We start from the raw sequence: 8,830 nt of genomic DNA, 5'->3' as shown, positions 1-8,830 counted from the left end.
TCTATAACAAAACTCGTAAACCCACATGAGGCAGAATAAATAATAAGATCATTTTAACATGTGTAACCCTAACCCTAACTATCCATTCAATTGGCAGAACTAAAGTTTGATGTGGTCAAATTCTCAGTCTGAATCAGGTCAACTTAAAAGCATATTTAATTATGATTGACTATAATGTAATTAATGTAATATAATGTATTTTCTAGTATTAATGTATGGTGGGGTAAAATCTGCCGAGTTTTTGTTGGTTGGTTGTTTTTTTTTTTGAGTGTTGTAATTGTGTACACATCTTTTCTCTAAAGCAAACAAACTGCACAAATTATCACAAGGAAATAAGAATGTATATATTAATTTGTGATGTTTATACAAAAAAATGCACGTAAAATATGTTAAAGTCTATTAAAACCAAAACAAGTAAAAACTTTTTCGTCCTCTTTTTCAGTTTTTGTTTTGGTAAAGATAAAATTAAATCCTAAACCCTTCATTGATTCATTCATTCATTTTCTTTTTGGCTTAGTCCCTTTATTAATCTGGGGTCGCCACCACTGAATGAACCGCCAATTTATCCAGCACACCTTTTACACAGGTGATGCCCTTCCAGCAGAAACCCAACAATAGGAAACGCACATACACTACGGCCAATTTAGCTTTTTCAATTCACCTATAGCATGTCTTTGGACTTGTGGGGGAAACCGGAGCACCTATAGGAAATCCACGCAAACACGAGATAACGCACAGAAATACCAACTGAGTAAATACCAAGTCTTGAGTAGGCATTTTGATAGAAGACCAAAACATTTACACTTTTATTTTTTTTTTGCCCTCTTAAATGTTTGTACTTTTTTTTTCACATTTCTAAATCAAGACGTTCAGTTTTAAAACAGGAAAATACTGTATTTAAAAACATTTCATTAGTTGCTGTATTTACTAACATAGAACTAAAAATAAACATAGTACAGTATGTACTAATGCGTTATTAAAATCTATAATTGTACTTGTTAATGTAGGTTAATGCATTAACAAACTAACATTAAAGATGAATAGGCTATATGCACTCAGACTTTTAATTTCAGCCAGCCAGCCTCAGCGCTTCTGGTGAACTTTTGGTGAACTGTATTTCCAACAAAAATTTCTTTAAAAATCAGCAATCTTCACAACCTGATTGATATACGATATAAAGTGGGGCTCAATCAGGTCAACTTAAAATCATTTTTTATTTTGATTGATTATAATGTAATATAATGTATTTACTAACATTGATGTACGCTGGGGTAAACCTGCAGGGTTTTTTGTTTGTTTGTTTGTTGGTTGGTTTTTTTGAGTGTTGTAATTGTATATACAGCTTTTCTATGAAGCAAACAAACAGCAAACGGCACAAATTATCGCAAGGAAATAAGAATTTATATTTTTATTTGTGGTGTTTATACAAAAAAATGCACCTAAAATATGTTAAAATCTATTAAAACCAAAAAATCTTAATTATGTTGGCTTGAGAAAGCCAACATACTGTAATGCTACTTAAACTTATTCTTATTATTATGTTGGCTTGAGAAAGCCAACATACTGTAATGCTACTTAAACTTATTCTTATTATTATTCTTATTATTATTATTATTCCGGCTTCTGACCAAAAAAAAGCAATCGCTTCTCCTCCCAGGGCTTAGATGCTACAAGCCCCAAATTTGGTCAAAAGCTGCCTACTGCTCATGAGATGGTTGCTGTATGTCCTCATGCCGATAAGATTTGTAGTTTTTTAATTAAAATTTTTTTTATTAAAAAATTGTATCGAGTATTTGGGGCATATAAAAAAGTATACAATCCTCAAATTTGGCCAAAAGATGTGTTTGAAATTACTGATAATTGTCATATTTATTTGGTGTAATTATAAATAACAGTTTTCCTATAAATATTTTTTTTTATATTAAATTTGTAACATTCAAACAAAAAGCTTGTCAGAGTGTCCACGAGATGGCGCCAGAGAACCATTTTTGAGCCCTTTGTAATTTAGTACTGGCCCTTTAAGAGGCACTGCTCCTTTAAGAGGCGGAGATATCCGGAGTTATCCGTGCTGACTCCTCTACTTGTGATAATGAAAATGAAAGCCATGCGAACATTCACGTATATTATACAATAAACATATTGAATATAAAATCATTCTAACTTTATTTTTCATCTGTATTTAACCCACTAAAACAGCTATGTCCTTGCCACAAAACTAATAATCCATCTTCAAAACCTACAATTTCTTTCCATTCGGTGCGGTCGGACCTGAACGTCTTTATAATCACGTGTAAATTCTAACAAAGACAATGTTTGCACTTTTTAAATCACATTTTATTTATTGTGCAAAAATAAAACATCCAAACAGCATCATAACCAATAAAAACACACAGCAAAGAAAATGTATTTTAAAATAGTGAATATATATATATATACATACAATGTATGAAGATTTTTTATATCCCCTTAATATGCTCTGCTGTTGCTGCATCAATTTCTCTCTGTAACGTCTGGATTGCAATTTACACTGCAATGTTCACAATTTATTATTATGGGGGGGAAATCCAAACAGTATTATAATGTTTTAAAGCAAAAATGTTAAGAACAATTATTTACAAACAGTGAAAATAAAGTGTGTGTATATACATATATATACATACAGTTGAAGTCAGAATTATTAGCTCCCCTGTTTATTTTTTCCCCAATTTCTGTTTAATGGAGGGAAGATTGTTTCAGCACATTTCTAAGCATAATAGTTTTAATAACTCATTTCTAATAACTTCTTTATTTTATCTTTGCCATGATGACAGTAAATAATATTTGACTTGATATTTTTCAAGACACTTCTATACAGCTTAAAGTGACATTTAAAGCCTTAACTAGGTTAATAAGGTGAACTAGGCAGGTTAGGGTAATCAGGCAAGTTATTGTATAACGATGGTTTGTTCTGTAGACTATCAAAAAAAAAATTGCTTAAAGGGGCAAATAATTGTGTCCCAAAAATAGTTTTTAAATAATTAATAACTGCTTTTATTCTAGCCGAAATAAAACAAATAAGACTTTCTCAAGAAGAAAAAATATTATCAGACATACAGTGAAAATTTCCTTGCACAGTTAAACAAAATTTGGGAAATATTAAAAAAGGGGAAAAAAAATCAAAAGGGGGTTAATAATTCTGACTTCAACTGTATATATGTATGTATATATATATATACATACATATATACATATATACATATATAACACATACACACATTTATGGTTAGGGTTATAAGGATTATTTCTTAATCCCCCTTTTATGTTAGCAAAAACATAAGTTTACTTCAGATATTTCTTTCAAAACAATATTCTGTGCCGCAAAAGAGCCTTCTCCTCACTTGTGATAATGACAATGAAAGCCAAGCTTTTGGCCTATGCTGTACCAAAAAAAAAAATAAAATCACCCAGGTGATGACAACTAAATATTACGATTATAATATTGTGTTAGTGGCCAGTGGGGTGGAACAACGTCATTGGTCAGAATTAACCACGTGATGAAGACGGCCTAATATTGTATTTAATGCGATTTTCTTCCTGTAAACTGTATATAACTATATAACTATAACGATATATATAATGCTGCAAATTACTGTAAATTGACTGTACTCTATATTAACTGCAAAAATTATAAGACTGATTAAGTAAAAGACAAATTAACTAAATGTATGTGCTATTGTTTCATTAGTATTTTAATTTAATATTTTTCTTCATATGATGTTTATTATAATGTAATTTTGTTCAGATTATAATATATACTATAAATACTAACTATACTATAGTGATCTGCATTAAACAACCTGAACAAATCAGTCCTCTCTCTCTCTCGATTTGATCAAAAATGTAAATGAGGCCTTCCGATTAACAGTCCAGTGGACCCTAGCAACAGCCTAGAAACCACTCAGAACACCCTAGCAACTACCTAGGAATGCCTTAGCTACACCTTAGCAACCGCCTAGCAACCACTTCTCAACCGCTGTGCTTCCTGCCAACTGCCTTTGAGTCCCCGGCGCAGTCACGTTGGCTTTCTCAAGCCAACATCAAAGTTCGTCAACGAACTTTAGGTTCTAGTTATTATTATTATTCTTATTATTATTCCGGCTTCTGACCAAAAAAAAGCAATCGCTTCTCCTCCCAGGGCTTAGATGCTACAAGCCCCAAATTTGGTCAAAAGCTGTCTATTGCCCATGAGATGGTTGCTGTATGTCCTCATGCCGATAAGATTTGTAGTTTTTGAATTAAAAATTTTTTGAATTAAAAAATTGTAAATATTACAATCGAGTATTTGGGGCATATAAAAAAGTATACAATCCTCAAATTTGGCCAAAAGATGTGCTTTAAATTGAAGATAATTATCATATTTATTTGGTGTAATTATAAATAACAGTTTTCCTATAAATATTTTTTTTATATTAAATTTGTAAAATTCAGACTCAAAGCGTGTCAGAGTGTCCACGAGATGGCGCCAGAGAACCATTTTTGAGCCCTTTGTAATTTAGTACTGGCCCTTTAAGAGGCGGGGATATCCGTGCTGACTGTTTTGAATCTACAGAAATTCGGGCTCATTTCAGACGTGCTTGTTACAACATTTGTAGCTGAAATTGCGACCATTTTGGTCGCATATGCGCCTGAAAATTAATCTATGCGACCTCATAACATATTTGGGCGCATTAGTGCGACTGCAGATGGTTGTAGTGCGACCTGTTTTGATTTTTTGTAAAAACGTGCTGATTCGCTCTTCCCTGCCGCTATATTGGTTCATATTAGCTGTCAATCACTCAAGGTATTCCGCTGTCAGATGACAGGGAAGGAGCTTTTATGACCACGGGAAATGCAAACGGCTGAAGAGTAAAAACTTAAAGCACACAGGTTTGCAAACCCCACCTAAAATTGAGGTGTAGATGAGAGAGATCGTGACACGTCACGTGGTGAATAATGATCCACCAGCTGAGATCACTGAAACTGCGGCTCATAACAAAGACCAGTATTGCGCCGATGGTTAGTGCAAAATTCCTGCTCTGCCTGCTCATAAATTGGGTCGGCTGACTCGCCAGCTTTTCCACAAACACAGAAAAATGATCATCTCAGACTGAACCTTTAAATTGACACAAACTGAAACCAAAACTTTTAAAGAGTGATAGAAGTGAGACTTTACTTTCTTTTGTCTATTCTTGTTTGAGGTGTATATTATTTCTTTATTTATTTACTGATGACTGCTTTGCAGCTTTCATCATTGAATTGAATGATTTATTATAATCTTTTGTTTGTTTTGTAGCAGAAATATTATTTATTAAATTGACATGCATATAAAAACAGCAGTACAAAATCAATATTTCTTACTGCAATGCTTCATTTTTGTTTGATGCAAACTATACAATTATTTTATATAAAGTAACAGACTTTTTATAGCAGATAACCTACATTCATGCACATTCAAGGCAGTATCATAATGAGAAATGGAATTCATTGTTACTATTATTGTCATTTTCATCATCACTAATATTCTATGGCCTAATTATTAGACATTCATTTTAGAATTATTGCACACAAATATCAATGTCTTCGCAGCATTAGTTAGATAGTTGTTTCTGGTTTTTGTCAGTCCTATTGATGTTGTTTTAAAATACAATAAATCCCTTAAAAAGCAATTTGCAGCAGTGCTCATTCATTTTTGGTGGGTGCTCCTAAATTTTTTCTGGTGCTCCTAAATTTATTTTGGTGCCCCTGAATATTTGAAGTTGGGAGCACCGGTGCTACCAAGTAAAAAAGTTAATTTCGAGCCCTGTATATATATATATATATATATATATATATATATATATATATATATATATATATATATATATATATATATTCATACAGTTGATGTCAGAATTATTAGCTCCCCTGTTTATTTTTTCCCCAATTTCTGTTTAATGGAGGGAAGATTGTTTCAGCACATTTCTAAGCATAATAGTTTTAAAAACCTATATCTAATTACTGATTTATTTTATCTTTGCCATGATGACATTAAATAATGTTTGACTTGATATTTTTCAAGACACTTCTATACAGCTTAAAGTCAGATTTAAAGGCTTAACTAGGTTAATAAGGGTAACTAGGCAGGTTAGGGTAATTAGGCAAGTTATTTTATAACGATGGTTTGTTCTGTAGATTATCAAAAAAAGGGGATAATAATTAAAGGGGATAATAATTGTGTCCCAAAAATGGTTTTTAAATAATTAATAACTGCTTTTATTCTAGCCGAAATAAAACAAATAAGACTTTCTCAAGAAGAAAAAATATTATCAGACATACAGTGAAAATTTCCTTGCTCTGTTAAACATAATTTGGGAAATATTTAAAAAAGGGAAAAAAAAATCAACTGGGGGTTAATAATTCTGACTTCAACTGTGTATATATATATATATATATATATATATATATATATATATATATATATATATATATATATATATATATATATATATATATATATATATATATATGTGTGTGTGTGTATATATATATATATATATATATATATATATATATATATATATATGTGTGTGTGTGTGTATATATATATATATATATATATATATATATATATATATATACACACACACATACACACATTTATGGTTAGGGTTATAAGGATTATTTTTTATCCCCCTTTTATGTTGGCAAAAACATAAGTTTACTTCAGATATTTCTTTCAAAACAGAATATTCTGTACCGCAAAAAAGCCTTCTCCTCACTTGTGATAATGACAATGAAAGCCAAGCTTTTGGCCTATGCTGTACCAAAAAAATAAATAAAATCACCCAGGTGATGACAACTAAATATTACGATTATAACATTGTGTAAGTGGCCAGTGGGGTTGAACAACGTCATTGGTCTGAATTAACCACGTGATGAAGACGGCCTAATATTGTATTTAATGCGATTTTCTTCCTGTAAACTGTATATATAACTATATAACTATATATATAATGCTGCAAATTACTGTAAATTGACTGTACTCTTTATTAACTGCAAAACTGATAAGACTGATTAAATAAAAGACAAATTAACTAAATGTATGTGCTATTGTTTCATTAGTATTTTAATTTAATATTTTTCTTCATATGATATTTATTATAATGTAATTTTGTTCAGATTATAATATATACTATAAATACTAAATATACTATAGTGATCTGCATTAAACAACCTGAACAAATCAGTTCTCTCTCTCTCTCTCTCTCTCTCGATTTGATCAAAAATGTAAATGAGGCCTTCCGATTAACAGTCCAGTGGACGCTAGCAACAGCCTAGAAACCACTCAGAACACCCTAGCAACTACCTAGGAATGCCTTAGCAACATCTTTGCAACCGCCTAGCAACCACTTCTCAACCGCTGTGCTTCCTGCCAACTGCCTTCGAGTCCCCGGCGCAGTCACGTTGGCTTTCTCAAGCCAACATCAAAGTTCGTCAACGAACTTTAGGTTCTAGTTTTTTTTTGTCCTCCTAAATGTTTAGACTTTTTTTTTACACATTTCTAAACCAGGACTTTCTGTCTTAAAACATGAAAATACATCAAAAGGTGTATTTTGAAACAATTCATTAGTTGCTGTATTTACTAACATAGAACTAAGAATAAACATAGTACAGCATTTATAAATAAATCATAACTCAACATTTAACAATGCACCATTAAAATCCATAATTGTACTTCTTAATTTAAGTTAATGCACTGCAAGTTAACAAACTAACATTAACAAAGATGAATGGGGTATATGCACTCAGATTTTTAATTTCAGCTAGATAGCCTCAGCGCTTCTGGTGAACTGCCTTTCCATTATAAAAGCGCCATGTTTAAGGTCAGAAAAATTAGCAATCTTCATGTTTAAGGTCTTTAAAAATCAGCAATCTTCACTACGTGATAGATATACGATATAATGTGGGTCTCAGACCAGACAAGTAGCACTGCATTAATTTACAATTTCCCCCCGCCATGTCTTTTATATGACCGTTTATTTTACTCCAGTATTTTCAATTAAGTTTCTGTGTTCACCTGCTGCTCCTGACGGTGCAAGCGGTTACAGGGTCTTCCATCTCATTTTACGCTTGAACAACTAAATTAATGTTTAAGTCTGTTTAACTGAATGTATTGTAATAACATTACAACATCGATGCTGTAAAAGGAACCTTATGAAATTGAAAATAGTCACATTAAGCTTTTATATACATCATAATGTTTGGTCATAATTCATAATGTATGCAATAATTACAATTATATTGTACACTGTAAAACCCAACAGTCAACTTTAGCAAATGAAATGAGTGTAGTTAACTCAAATTTAACTGAAAGTTAGTTCTACTCATTTGAAAAGAGTTTTGAAATCAGTGTTGAAGTTAATGAGTTAATTAAATACCTCATTACTTCAACTTAAATAAAGTAAGTTCACAGTACTAATATAGATTAGTTTAACTCAAATGGTTTATAGCAATCGGTTTCTCAAACGGTTTGAGTTGCCTTAATTTATTGGTTTTACAGTACTCAGTTGGTTTAAGCTCTCTTAATTTATTGCGTTTTACTGTGTTTAAATTTCTTAATTTACTTATATGGATTAAGTTCACAGTACTCGTTAGGATTAGTTTTTTAACCTAAATGGCTTGTTGCAATCGGTTTCCTCAAATGGTTTGAGTTGCGTTGCACTGACTTTTTGGCTTTTACAGTGTATAATTGAACATTTAGTGAACCTGGTTGTTGACTCCCAACATCTAACAAATGAAAAGAATCTGCATGGTGACAGAAAGCTGAACAGAT

At 31.5% G+C, this 8,830-nt stretch overlaps 1 long non-coding RNA gene across 1 annotated transcript in view; it reads left to right on the top strand.

Moving 5' to 3' along the window:
• LOC137490042 (uncharacterized) overlaps nucleotides 1–8,830 on the top strand; it is an 846,477-nt gene that overhangs the window by 528,736 nt on the left and 308,911 nt on the right. The gene's annotated exons all lie outside the window — the stretch shown is intronic.

This window comes from Danio rerio, chromosome 3 (genome assembly GCF_049306965.1).
Source record: "Danio rerio strain Tuebingen ecotype United States chromosome 3, GRCz12tu, whole genome shotgun sequence".
Classification (NCBI taxonomy): Eukaryota; Metazoa; Chordata; class Actinopteri; order Cypriniformes; family Danionidae; genus Danio; species Danio rerio.
Note: the sequence above shows the minus strand (reverse complement) of the source record. Positions and strands in the feature narration are given on the sequence as shown.